This window comes from Pelophylax lessonae, assembly GCF_965119305.1.
Source record: "Pelophylax lessonae genome assembly, chromosome: 1".
Lineage (NCBI taxonomy): Eukaryota > Metazoa > Chordata > Amphibia > Anura > Ranidae > Pelophylax > Pelophylax lessonae.
Window position 1 is genome coordinate 745,561,763 of NC_138768.1, and position 14,883 is coordinate 745,576,645.

The 14,883-nt window shown below is 44.1% G+C and overlaps 1 protein-coding gene across 1 annotated transcript in view; it reads left to right on the forward strand.

Moving 5' to 3' along the window:
* CORIN (corin, serine peptidase) overlaps positions 1 to 14,883 on the forward strand; it is a gene marked incomplete at its 5' end in the record, with an annotated part of 372,660 nt that overhangs the window by 346,062 nt on the left and 11,715 nt on the right.

The following is a 14,883-nucleotide window of genomic DNA, read 5'->3' on the forward strand; positions in this document are numbered from 1 at the left end:
CTAGAGCTGGCCGTCCGGCCAAACTGAGCTATCGGGGGGAGAAGAGCCTTGGTGAGAGAGGTAAAGAAGAACCCAAAGATCACTGTGGCTGAGCTCCAGAGATGCAGTCAGGAGATGGGAGAAAGTTGTAGAAAGTCAACCATCACTGCAGCCCTCCACCAGTCGGGGCTTTATGGCAGAGTGGCCCAACGGAAGCCTCTCCTCAGTGTAAGACACATGAAAGCCCGCATGGAGTTTGCTAAAAAAAACACCTGAAGGACTCCAAGATGGTGAGAAATAAGATTCTCTGGTCTGATGAGACCAAAATAGAACTTTTTGGCCTTAATTCTAAGCGGTATGTGTGGAGAAAACCAGGCACTGCTCATCACCTGTCCAATACGGTCCCAACAGTGAAGCATGGTGGTGGCAGCATCATGCTGTGGGGGTGTTTTTCAGCTGCAGGGACAGGACGACTGGTTGCAATCGAGGGAAAGATGAATGCGGCCAAGTACAGGGATATCCTGGACAAAAACCTTCTCCAGAGTGCTCTGGACCTCAGACTGGGCTGAAGGTTTACCTTTCAACAAGACAATGACCCTAAGCACACAGCTAAAATAACGAAGGAGTGGCTTCACAACAACTCCGTGACTGTTCTTGAATGGCCCAGCCAGAGCCCTGACTTAAACCCAATTGAGCATCTCTGGAGAGACCTAAAAATGGCTGTCCACCAACGTTTACCATCCAACCTGACAGAACTGGAGAGGATCTGCAAGGAGGAATGGCAGAGGATCCCCAAATCCAGGTGTGAAAGACTTGTTGCATCTTTCCCAAAAAGACTCCTGGCTGTATTAGATCAAAAGGGGGCTTCTACTAAATACTGAGCAAAGGGTCTGAATACTTAGGACCATGTGATATTTCAGTTTTTCTTCTTTAATAAATCTGCAACAATGTCAACAATTCTGTGTTTTTCTGTCAGTATGGGGTGCTATGTGTACATTCATGAGGAAGAAGAATGAACTTAAATGATTTTAGCAAATGGCTGCAATATAACAAAGAGTGACAAATTTAAGGGGGTCTGAATACTTTCCGTACCCACTGTATATGTGTGTGTGTATATATATATATATATATATATATATATATAATCAAAAAACACAATTTTGAAGCCCTAAAACCCAATAAATGCCCATAAAAAGTGCCTAGGGTTCTGGGTCATGCCCCAGGGACTATTTTTTACACAAAAAAGTTCTTAAAAATTGTTGTTTTTGATAGAGAGCCAATTATTGAAAAAATTATTGAAAAAAAAAAAAGAGATTTCTTTGGATTTAGTATCTGTGGGGTCTAAAAAGTGTACATGTGAAGTTTCAGCTCTGTAGCATGTCAAGAACCAGAAAAAAAGATAATTTTTCTTAGAATTTTTAGTAGCACAGGGATGGGGTTCCGCTCCTTTCACACCTGGCCGTTTTTGTTTCAGGCATTTATTGTGCGTTTTTTGGGCGTCTTTGGAGGCAGGCATAACATTTGAACTTCTGTATAGGGGTATATATACACACACACATATATATATATATATATTGTAAAGTTTGGGGGTTCTAGCTCCACCGGATTGAGTGCCCAACCGTTTAAAACATAAACAAAAAGGCTTTATTTCAGCAAACTTAAACAGGCTTCCAGCAGTGCATAAATCAAACACAAAATAAAGTCCGCTTTTCTTCAGCACAAAGGAATAAAGCAAGAAAAAAGGCACATACGGTTTTGTGGATGGGTCTTCACCCCAAGGTTTGAAACAGTCCTCAATAGACCTCTCAGCAGCTTCCAGCAAACTTGCAGCTCCTTCAGACAGGTGCAACCACCAAACTACTCCTCCCCCACCCGAATATCACTACAGAGCCCCCCAAATTCCGGGTCCCAAATATCGCTCTATTCAACACAGAGAGCACTGCGATTCAGTCCTCCTGATTTTAGCTATTTCCAGGAATTTCTCACCCGTCTTGGGTGACCCCCTGAACATTTCCCAACTTCCCTTAAAGAGACCACAACCCAAACACAGGAGATATATAGCGATTGTCCAGGACCCAACCTTGGCGTCCTGTACATATCCCCCCCCTCTGCCTCAACGCGGAGGTGTTGGAGGCACCACACGACAGCATACAGTGGACTCGGGAGAGGGCATCGGCATTCTGATGCTGTCTCCCGGGTCTGTGTTCTACCACAAAATTAAACTCCTGGAGAGAAAGGAACCACCTTGTCACCCTGGCATTGGTGTACTTGTTCTGTCTCATCCAGGTCAATGGGGCATGGTCTGACACCAGGCGAAACCTCCTACCTAGGAGAAAATACCGTAGGGAGTCCAAAGCCCACTTGATGGCAAGACACTCCCGCTCCACCACAGCGTAGTTTCTCTCTGCTGTCGTTAGCTTCCTACTCAGAAAAACCACGGGGTGTTCTTCCCCATTGACCACTTGAGAGAGGACCGCTCCTAATCCTTCACTTGAAGCATCTGTCTGCACTACAAAATCCTTGGAGAAATCGGGAGCTACGAGCACCGGATGTTGGCATAATGCCGCCTTAAGCTTCTGAAAAGCTTCTTCGGCATTCGCGCTCCACTTTATCATCACTGACTTTCTACCTTTGGTCAAGTCAGTCAATGGTGCAGCAATGGTGGCAAAGTTGGGGACAAACCTCCGGTAGTAGCCAACTATGCCCAAAAATGCTCTGACCTGCTTTTTGGTTAGGGGACGGGGCCAGCCCTGTATGGCTTCTACCTTATTCATTTGGGGTTTAACCAGCCCTCTACCCACAATGTACCCTAGGTACTTGGCTTCCTCCATCCCAATTGCACATTTCTCTGGATTGATGGTGAACCCTGCTCTTCTCAAGGAGTCTACGACTGCCTGAACCCGGGGAAGATGGGACTCCCAATCAGTGCTGAAGACGACTATGTCATCCAGGTAGACGGAAGCATATCTTTGATGTGGACGTAAAGTTTTATCCATGGCCCGTTGGAATGTGGCAGGGGCAGAGTGCAGACCAAATGGCATCCTTTTGTACTGGAAGTGGCCTTCCGGGGTGGAGAAGGCTGTTTTCTCCCTGGCCTCCTTGGTTAGGGGAATCTGCCAGTACCCTTTTGTGAGGTCAAGCGTGGTGATATACCTGGCTGGACCCAACCTCTCAATTAACTCGTCTATCCGGGGCATAGGATATGCATCGAACTTGGAGATTTCATTAAGCTTTCTGAAGTCATTGCAGAAGCGAAGAGTGCCGTTGGGTTTAGGCACCAACACAATTGGACTCGACCACTCGCTCTGCGACTCTTCAATGACATCAAGCTCAAGCATTCTTTTTACCTCCTCAGACACTGCCACCCTATGAGCTTCTGGGATACGATACGGCTTTAACCGGATTTTTTCATTGGGCTCGGTTACAATGTCATGCTCGATGACATTGGTGAGACCAGGTAACCCTGAAAACATGTCCCTATTTCTTTGCAGAAATTCTTTTGCCTGTTGGGTTTGGGGCCTAGACAGGGTAGCAGCAACCTGCACTAGGTCAATCCCTGCAGGGTCCCCTGACTGGACACCTATCACTGCAGACACCTGTTCTCTATCTCTCCAGGGTTTCAACAAATTTATGTGGTAGATCTGGTATGGCTTTCTTCTCCCAGGCTGGTGTACCTTGTAGTTCACTTCCCCCATTTTTTCCACTATCTCAAACGGACCTTGCCACTTGGCCAAGAACTTGCTCTCCACCGTTGGTATTAGGACGGCCACCCGGTCTCCTATTTGAAATTGTCTGATTTTAGCCGATCGGTTGTACACCCTTCTTTGGGCATCTTGAGCCTTCTGCAGATGCTCCCTCACCAACGGCATTACCTTAGCCACTCTCTCTCGCATTTGGGAGATATGCTCTACCACAGTTTTGTGTGGGGACGACTCACTTTCCCATGTCTCCTTTACTAGATCTAGCAACCCCCGGGGCCTTCGCCCATACACTAACTCAAACGGTGAGAAACCCGTTGATGCTTGTGGAACCTCCCGGATGGCAAACAACAGGGCAGGGAGTAACATATCCCAATCCTTCCCATCTTTCTGGACCACTCTTTTTAACATGCATTTTAAAGTTTTATTGAACCTCTCGACTAGGCCATCAGTCTGCGGGTGATAGACGGACGTCCGCAACTGCTTAATCTGGAACAGTTTGCACAAGTCCGCCATCACTTTGGACATAAAAGGGGTGCCCTGGTCCGTCAATATTTCTTTGGGGAACCCCGTTCGGGAAAACATTTGAAACAGTTCCCTGGCAATGGCCTTAGAGGAAGTTTTCCTTAAAGGGACTGCTTCTGGATATCTAGTGGCATAGTCTAGGATGACTAGTATATATTGGTACCCCCTTGCTGACTTCACCAGGGGTCCTACGAGATCCATTGCAATTCGTTCAAATGGTACCTCGATAATTGGCAAGGGTACCAGGGGGTTTCTGTAATGGGACACCGGGGCAGTTAACTGGCAAGTCGGACAGGACGCACAATACCTTTTAACCTCGGCCTTTACCCCTGGCCAGTAAAACCGGTCAGTTACCCTGGCCTCTGTTTTTTCTGCCCCCAGGTGTCCTCCCAGTGCATCATTGTGGGCTAGATCGAGAAGCATCCGCCTATAAGGCTGGGGAACCAGCAACTGCTCGACAGTTTCCCCTCGGCTTTCAGCCACTCGATAAACCAAGTTATCTTTCAATGCAAAATGAGGAAACCTCTGGTCTGCACCTGGTATTTGTGGGATCCCATCAATAACAGAAACCTGCTCTCTAGCATTGACCAAGGTAAGATCCTGCAATTGAGCGGTGCCAAACGCACCCCTGGATACGTCCAGGTCTGGATGCACTGGCCTTGAGGAGGTTTCCCCTTCACTCTCCTCAACCTGGGACTGTGGTGGGGAGAGTTCCTCATCATCCTCTCCCAGCATAACCTGTAACGGGGAGACTTCCCCCCCCTCAGAGGTCAGCTCGGTCTTGCGACCTGAAACAGAAACAATATCGTCCACTTTAACATTTTCTGCAATGTCATTGTTAGTGACAGGTACCTCCCCATCAGGGGGTTGTGTTGTGGGGATTTCAGGCCCGGACCCCTCAGACTCTGTTCCTTCGAGGCCGAGGGTCCCCAGTCCCCTTGGTTGTCCAGGCTGTTCACACTGTACCTGGTTCCATAGTTCAAAAAACAGTGGGCAGTCCCGCCCCACTATGACATCATGTATCAAATTTCTTACCACCCCGACTTCTTGTGTCACAGAGGTACCACCATAGGCAACAGTCACTGGCACCAGGGGGTACTCTCTGGTGTCCCCATGGATACATACTACCCGTAGAGTCTTACTTACTGGGCCGAGTCTTCCGATCACCCTGGTATGTACCAGCGTTACCATGCTACCAGAGTCCAGCAGAGCCTTGGCAGGAAGGTGGTTCACCCATAGTTCACATTCAAACTGTCCGGTCGCTATATCAAGATGGGTGGCACATGCTCTTTGCACATAAAAAGAGCTTCTCCGAACAGTCCCACACTCCATAGGCTCCTCCTGAAGTGGGCATTGTGCCCGGGTATGCCCCCAGGACCGACATCGCCAGCACTGTATGTCTCCCATCCTTGGGACAGGAACCAACCTCCGTGGTTCTGCTGAAGAAGATACCGGTTTGTGGGTGACAACGTCTGGCGGAGCTTCTCTCCTAGGTGCTGTGGCTGGCCTGGTTGCCCTATGTGTGGGTTCCCGATGCTTGGCAGGCCCGAGCAGGTCTTCCACCACAGTGTATCTTTCGACCAACTCTACCAGCTGGTCAGCGGTTGCAGGGTCGCCATGGCTTACCCAGCGCTGTAGGTCATCTGGTAGGGACCGCAGGTACCAGTCCATCACTACCCGTTCCACCATTTGCGGGCCTGTCAGCTTCTCTGGTTGCAGCCATTTTTTCACCAGCTGTACCAGTTCGTGCATCTGGGACCTGGGTGGCCGATTAGGTTTGTACCTCCAGCGGTGCACCCTCTGAGCTCGGACAGCTGTGGTCACCCCCAGGCGGGCCAAGATCTCTGCCTTCAGACGCTCATAGTCGCTGATGTGCTCAGTTGGAAGGTCAAAGTAGGCTTTTTGCGGGTCACCAGTAAGGAAAGGGGAGATAATGCCAGCCCATTGGTCACGGGGCCACCCCTCTCTCTCCGCTATCCTCTCAAAAGTTGTGAGAAAAGCCTCCACATCATCACTGGGGGTCAGTTTTTGCAAGTAATGACTGGCTCTCACAGATACTGGGTTGCCATCAGCAATGACTGCTTGCTCTCGTCCCTGAGCCAAACGCTGTACTGCCTCCTGCAAGGCAGCCACCTGTGCTTGAGTGGACTCCTGCTGGGCAGTAAACTGAGCAGCTAGCAACCGTGTGCTTTCCTGTTGTGCCTTTACAGCCTGTGCCAGGGCTTGCTGCTGCTGAGCCATTGCTTCCTCATGGCGACGGTTTGCCTCTACTGAGGCTTGCTGCTGGGTCACAGTGGCTTGCACCAGTGCTTTAATAACCTCCTCCATGCCTGCTGTTTGTAGTGTCTGAGCTGTTTTCACCCAAGACATGCCATAGGTATACTGTCTCTTTAAATGTCAGTTTTTGGTTTTTAAACGGCTTTTGCGGCTGCAAAATGCACTCTGCCCGCATCCGAGACACCAGTTGTAAAGTTTGGGGGTTCTAGCTCCACCGGATTGAGTGCCCAACCGTTTAAAACATAAACAAAAAGGCTTTATTTCAGCAAACTTAAACAGGCTTCCAGCAGTGCATAAATCAAACACAAAATAAAGTCCGCTTTTCTTCAGCACAAAGTAATAAAGCAAGAAAAAAGGCACATACGGTTTTGTGGATGGGTCTTCACCCCAAGGTTTGAAACAGTCCTCAATAGACCTCTCAGCAAGCTTCCAGCAAACTTGCAGCTCCTTCAGACAGGTGCAACCACCAAACTACTCCTCCCCCACCCGAATATCACTACAGAGCCCCCCAAATTCCGGGTCCCAAATATCGCTCTATTCAACACAGAGAGCACTGCGATTCAGTCCTCCTGATTTTAGCTATTTCCAGGAATTTCTCACCCGTCTTGGGTGACCCCCTGAACATTTCCCAACTTCCCTTAAAGAGACCACAACCCAAACACAGGAGATATATAGCGATTGTCCAGGACCCAACCTTGGCGTCCTGTACAATATATATATATATATATATATATATATACACATACACACATATAGGTGTGAAAGGAGCGGAACCCCATCCCTGCGCTACTGAAATTATTTTAAGTTCAGATGTCATGCCCGCCTCCAAAGACGCCCAAAAAATGCCCAATAAACGCCTGAAACAAAAACGCTCAGGTGTGAAAGGAGCAGAACCCCATCCCTGCGCTACTAAAAATTCTAAGAAAATTATATATTTTTTTTTCTGGTTCTGGACATGCTACAGAGCTGAAACTTTACAGGTACACTTTTTAGACCCCCCAGACACTAAATCCAAAGAAATCTCTTTTTTTTTTTTGTTTTCAATAATTTTTTCAATAATTGGCTCTCTATCAAAAACAACAATTTTTAAGAACTTTTTTTGTGTTTGTATTGGGTTTTAGGGCTTCAAAATTGTGTTTTTTGATTCCATATATATATATATATATATATATATATATATACCCCTATACAGAAGTTCAGATGTCATGCCTGCCTCCAAAGACGCACAAAAAACTCTCAATAAACGCTTGCAACAAAAACGCCCAGGTGTGAAAGGCGCGGAGCCCCATCCCTGCGCTACTGAAATTCTAAGAAATTTTTTTTTTTTTTTCTGGCGGTCACCCTGACATGGAAGAGTTCGGTCACCCTGGCATAGCAGAGTCAGTTCATCATAAACTACACTACGGTCACCCTGACACTTAACACTTTCCCTACAGAAACTAGATTATTGAATCTAACTATAGTGGTATACAGTACCCTAACTACACTGCTAATCCCTTTCCTCACACTAATAATTGCAAAATGACACTGGAGCAGCAGGAGTAACAGAAATGCTTCCACTCTATTGCACAGCCTCTCTATTACAGTGCTAGAGATTTGGTGGGGCTATGTTATATACTGGGGGGGTGTATTCACTCCTGATTGGCCTCTGGACCCCCTAGTGACTCCAATCTGCTTTTACTGATGTTTCTGGGCCAATCACGGGCTTTTAAAGCCCAGTTCCTGTCCCATTGCATTTTGGGCGGTTATGGTGGCCGAATTCCGAACTTTTACCCCAAAAAGGTCGTAATTCGGTCGAATTTCGAACAGCCAATGTTCGGGTCGAACCGATGGTCGACCCGAACCATTCGATCATCCCTACTGCTCAGTGCATCCATGTGAGAGCTAACAAACCCATTGACTATACACAGTCAATAATTACAATTTAAAAAGCCACAGATGTAGGAAATTAGTATTAATGCTATTTTAACCTGTGTGTGTCACCTTGGGTCTCTGTACCAAGGCCAAACATTCCGGGGTATGTAAACTTTTGATCAGGGCCATTTGAGTGATTTCTGTTATTATTATGATTTAAAAAGGAGCCAAACAGCTATGCGATAATAAATGGCTTTATATAATCACTATCCTTTAATAGAAGACAGTTTTTAGCATGATCAGTCATATTTTATACCAATATCAAAATGTCATGATTTTTGCTAGGGTATGCAAACTTTTGAGCACATATGTATATTCCAGTTTACCAATCCTTAGAAGTGATAGCTGCTTTAGTTTTTTTTTTTTTTTTTAGACTTTTTTTTATAGTAGTTTCTGTAACATGACTTTCTCTGATATCATTGCTAAGCCCTGCAAACTGACACTCCACATTATAGGGAACCTTCCTCTCTACTAATCTGCGACTATGTACCCAAAATTGATGTCCTTTTTTCCCCACAAATAGAGCTTTCTTTTGGTGGTAATTGATCACCTCTGCACTTTTTATTTTTTTGCGCTATAAACAAAAAAAAGAGCGACAATTCTGAAAAAAAAAAACAATAATTTTTCACTTTCTGCTATATATCATTCCAAATAAAAAAAAAAAAATCTAATTTTTTCAATATTTTAGGCCAATTTGTATTCTGCTACATATTTTTGTAAAAAAAATCAGAATAAGCGTATTTTGATTGGTTTGCACAAAAGTGATCGCGTCTACAAACTAGGGTAAATATTGATGTCATTTTTTTTCAATGTAATTATTACTAGTAATGGTGGCGATCAGCGATTTTTAGCAGGACTGCCACATTGGACCCTTAACTGACATTTTTGACACTTTTTGGGGGGCCAGTGATATTACTACAGTAATCAGTGCTAAAAATATATACTGTTACTGTAATAATGACACTGGCAGGGAAGGGGTTAACCCAGGGGTGATCAAAGGGTTAAGTGTGAGCCTAGGGGTTGTTTTCCAACTGTGGGGGGATGGGCTGTGAAATCAACACAGAGACCTGTGTTCCTGCATTGATTCCTGAGAGAACAATAGTCTGCTGTGTTTACAACAGCAGACCGCCGTTCTCTCTTCACGGGGAGCAATCGCGGGTGCTCGGCAGCAATCGCGGCCGCCGGCCCCGTGGATCGGCTTCCCTGCTGGCAAGTGGGTGCACACGTGCGCCTCCCCGGCTGGTCGGCAAGTGGTTAAGTATGCTACAAATTAAATATTATGTGCCCAAAATGTATATCTTTTTAAAGTAAACCTGTCAGGATAAATAATTGGCAACCCAATCCTACCACCCTGTTGTAAGCACTCTCTAGTACCTATACTTATTGCCCTTTCTTGCTACACCAGTTGCTGCCATTAACCCTTGCAAAGTAACCTGCAGTCACATGCTCTATAAAGTGCTGGCGCTTGGAAATTGGTGGCTTGAGCCGCAAGCACTACATTTTTGGAAGGCTGCCAATGTTGGCATCTCTGCACATGGTCAGTTTTCAGTAGGTTCTATGCTGTGCATTTCCTCCCAATCACATATGAGCAGCCCATGTGACTATAGAGTCACACATGTGGGCGTATACATAGTGGTAAATGACAGCCCACTCTCTCCCTCCTCCTCCATGCCCACTAACCAGCTAAACACAATTGGAACGGGATATACATGTAGATTGATGGTGGCTTTACCTCCCTCTTATTCTAAGATGCAGTCTGGAAGGGCATGATACAGCCTATGACTGGTAGAAATCCGCCATCATGTAATTGGCAAAAATGTTAAAGAATTATTTTCAAATGTGTATTTGTATGACATTTTAGAACAGTTCATTAATAATACTTATTTATTTTTACTCTGTATCCCAGAGGCTTTTTTTTTTTTTTTTTTTTAACATGTGACCAGCAGCAGAGGACTAGAAGCTCCTCCTGCTTATGTTTCCCTGCAGACTGGCTGGGAAAGATCTGGATCATGTGACAGCTGTATATTAATTAGTAACTAGATGTTTTTTTTTTTATTAAGATAATTACAGTGCTATCACTCATATACAGAAACAGAAGGGACAAAGTAAATTAAACAGTATGTGTTTAGTATCACTTCAAGGCTGCTTTCTGGGAATGTGGATACAAGGGAATTATAGTATATGTACTGTATATCTAAAATGCATTTATAATAGACAACCTTGATTGGTTTTGTATCAGTATAGCCTTATTAGAGAACAATAATTTTTGAATGAAGTGGGATTTAAGGCTCCAGTCACACTCGTGACTTTGGACACATAAAGTTGCATGACAATTCGCAGCCCATATATTTCAATGGAAAGGGGAAAAAATAAGCGCCCTCTCCCAAAAAAAATCATGTGCAAGTGACAAATAGAAGAGGATGCTATGTGCAGAAATAGCAAGATTACAAAAGACCCAGTAACCCACTAGATAAGATCAGAAATCACAAGTGTTATATTGTGTGAAAAAATGGTGTGATAACAGTGCACGTCCCACCCTGCCCTTGGTGAAGATAGAAGTGTTTTGGACATTATTTTCACGCAAAACAATTTATTGTGAAGAAACCAATGGACTTGTGTCCGAAAGGACCTTCTTTCCTTAATTTTGTGGAAATATTTGGAAAGTTTTTGCCATTTGTTCCTTCATGTTGTGGTTTATGTACACCATATGCGGTGTTATCACACCATTTTTTCACACAATATAACACTTGTGATTTCTGATCTTATCTAGTGGGTTACTGGGTCTTTTGTAATCTTTCTATTTCTGCACATAGCATCCTCTTCTATCTTGCACTTGCAAATTATTTTTTTTGGGAGAGCGCTTATTTTTTTCCCTTTCCAATTGTACTCTCCATTGTTAGAGTTTAAGTGCTGCCTCCCCAATTTACAGGTTAGCGCAATCATATTTTACACATATTTCAATGGAAGCCATTCAAGCATGCGACTCTAAAGCCCCGTACACACGTACCGATCGTCGGCCGAAAAGCTTCGGCTGACGACCGATCTGCCGATTGTAGGCTTGTTAGTATGATGCCTCCGACAGCCGACGGTGCACATTCGGCCGAAAAGAATCTGTCATGCAAGCATTAAAATTTTTGTATGCCGACACCAGAGCGGCCGATTGTTCGCCAGTCAGTACAGATTTCGGCCGACAGACCGCAGATTTGCAAGACTGGGCATGCTCAGAAAAGGAAAAACACAGGGAAAGTTAACCATTACATGACATCACTTCTGCATTTGGCTGTAGTCGGCAGACAAATTTCTTGTGCAGTCTTTTTCACTTTTCAACAGACACCGACAGCCCTGGACAAAAGACGGCCGATCGTTCGCCGACGATCGGTACGTGTGTACGGGGCTTAAGCTGCAGCAACTTAAAGACTGGGTTCACACTTTGTGACAGGTGGCTTGCAGCAGGGGGTCTGGTGTGTCCCTGTTCACCATTTCAGGTCCGAATTTGGGCTGAATTTTTAGCTGAATTTGTACCTGAAATGAACCAGAAGACACACAGGACCCTTCTGAAAACCACTCTGCAGCCGTCCCAAAGCTGTATGAGCAGACTCCATTGAGAGCCGGACACAGTCTCCTGACATGCAAACTGGATGCGGGGCAACCCGCATCCAATTCACACCAGTGTGAACCCAGCCTAAAAGGTTCCAGCACTACTTTGATCTGGCTTTCATGCGACTTGAGTCATATTAATGTTATCAGTGCGACAGCTGTGCAACAGTCAAAACCAAAGTCCACAGCCAAAGTCGCACCAAAGTTTCACCCATCCAAAGTTGCATCAAAGTCGCAATGTAAAGTCCCAATGGAAATTGCACGATTTCTGAGTTACTGAAGTGTGAATGGAGCCTAAACAAAAGTGTTTTTAAAATATTACTTACCACTGTTGCCACGATCTGAGTATTATTCTGAAAGTCCCATGGTAAACACTTTGACTGTGTATGTTGGGTTTATTTAAAGCAAATTTAAACCTAGTAACTAAAATCTCAGCTTTTAATAAAATAATTTCTGGTCATCCTGCCCTGATTGCTTTCTTGTGTTATCTCCCTATTATATGTAGTTTCAGTAGAGGCTATTTTACATGTACTGACATGTTCCACTGTTGTCACTCTTAGGAAGACTGTACTGAGCAAAAGCATGCAGCCCCACTAGAGCAAGTGCTTGTAAACAAGAAGTGACTGTAAAGTAGCTGAAGTAGATCAGCTACACTTAAATGCAACACAGGATGGAAAATTGTGAAAATAGCATTTTCTAAAAGTAAAAAACATGGCAACTATTTATGCTACACAGTGCTTTAGCTAACTGTCATTCAGTTAGTGTTTAGATATACATATGATCAATAAAAAAAACTTTTTTAGCACATGTATTATAGAGCAGATTATTCATGAAAAGTTTTGCCATAGGACTTTCAAAATTCGGGAGCAGAACAGAGTTTTGAAAGAAAGTGGTTGTAAACATCAGACATGAAATATGAACAAAACATATCCCTTTTTAGTGTGTACTTGTCTCAATTAAGAGCACTAAGTGTCATTTCTGTCTGCTGCTTCATTCCTCTGCTATTACCATGAGTCACTTCTAACAGGTTTTCCTGACACCATGAGAAAAAAGGTGACAGGGGAGGAAACAGCCTGTGATTGACAGGCTTACCTCTGTTTCTGTGAGCTGTGCGGAGGGGATGTGTCTCTTTCCTCCAATCAGCTCTTAGAACTCCCCTTACTGTGTGTAACTTCAGCTTTCTGCCCCTTTTATTGAACTCTCAGACAAGCTTTATAAATTCTGCAATTTGGATGTAGATACAACTAATGTAGGAGGGTTTATTTCATCTCTGTGTATCACCTAAATGCCAGTCACTTCCCTGGGTATAGAGGTGCATCTAAAAAAAAATGAATATTATCAAAAAGTTATTTTATTTCAGTAATTGAATTTAAAGAGTGAAACTCGTATATTATATTGAATAATTACACTTAGAGTGATATATTTCAAGCATTTCTTTATTTTAATGTTCATTAGGGCTTACAACTAGTGAAATCCCAAAATTCAGTATCTCGGTAAATTAGAATATTGTGAAAAAAGTTAAATATTGTAGACTCATGGTGTCACACTCTAATCACCTAATTAACTCAAAACACCGTAAGGGTTTCCTGAGCCTTAAAATGGTCTCTCAGTCTGGTTAAGTAGGTTACACAATGATGGGGAAGACTGCTGACTTGACAGTTGTCCAGAAGACAGTCATTGACACCCTTCACAAGCAGGGTAAATCACAAAAGGTCATTGCCAAAGAAGTGGGCTCTTCACAGAGTGCTGTATCCAAGCATATTAATAAAAAGTTGAGTGGAAGGAAAAAGTGTGGGAAAAAAAGGTGTACATGCAACAGGGATAACCACAGCCTTGAGAGGACTGAGAAGCAAAGGCTATTCAAGAATTTGGGGGAAATTCACAAGGAGTGGTCTACGGCTGGTGTCAGTGCTTTAAGAGCCACCACACACAGACGTATCCAGGAAATGGGCTCCAACTGTCTCATTTCTTGTGTCAAGCCACTCCTGAACCAGAGAAAATGTCAGATGACCCTTACCTGGGCAGAGGAGAAAAATGACTGGACTGTGGCTCAGTGGCTCTTTTCGGATGAAAGTAAATTTTGCATTTCATTTAGAAATCAAGGTCCCAGAATCTGGAGGAGAATCAAAGTTGCATGAGGTCCAGTGTGAAGTTTCCACAGTCAGTGATAATTTGGGGAACCGTGTCATCTGTTAGTGTTGGTCCACGCTGTTTTATCAAGTCCAAAGTCAACGCAGCCCTCTACCAGTAAATTCTAGAGCACTTCATACTTCCCCCTGGTGACCAGCTTTATGGAAATGCTTATTTAATTTTCCAGCAGGACTTGGCACCTGCCCACACTGCCTAAAGTACCAATACCTGGTTTAATGATCATGGTATTACTGTGCTTGTTTGGCCAGCAAACTCGCCTGACTTAAACCCCATAGAGAATCTGTAGGGTATTGTCAAGAGGAAGATGAGAGACACCAGACCCAGCAATGCAGACGAGCTGAAGGTCGGTATCAAAGCAACCTGGGCTTCTATAACACAACAGAAGTGCCACAGGCTGATTGCCTCCATGCCATGCCGTATTGATGCAGTAATTCATGCAAAAGGAACCTCGACCAAGTATGGAGTGCATACTATACTGTTCATGGACATCATTTTCAGTAAGCCAACATTTCTGTAATCAAAACCCTTTTTTTATTGGTCTTCTGTAATATTCTAATTTTCTGAGATACTGAATTTCGGGTTTTCACTAGCTGTTACCCATAATCATCAAAATGAAAAGAAAAAAAGCTTGAAATATTACACTCTGTGTGAAATTAATCTATATAAAATATAAGTTTCAGTTTTTGAATTTAATTACTGTAATAAATTAACTTTGTTGATGATATTCAAATTTTTTGAGATG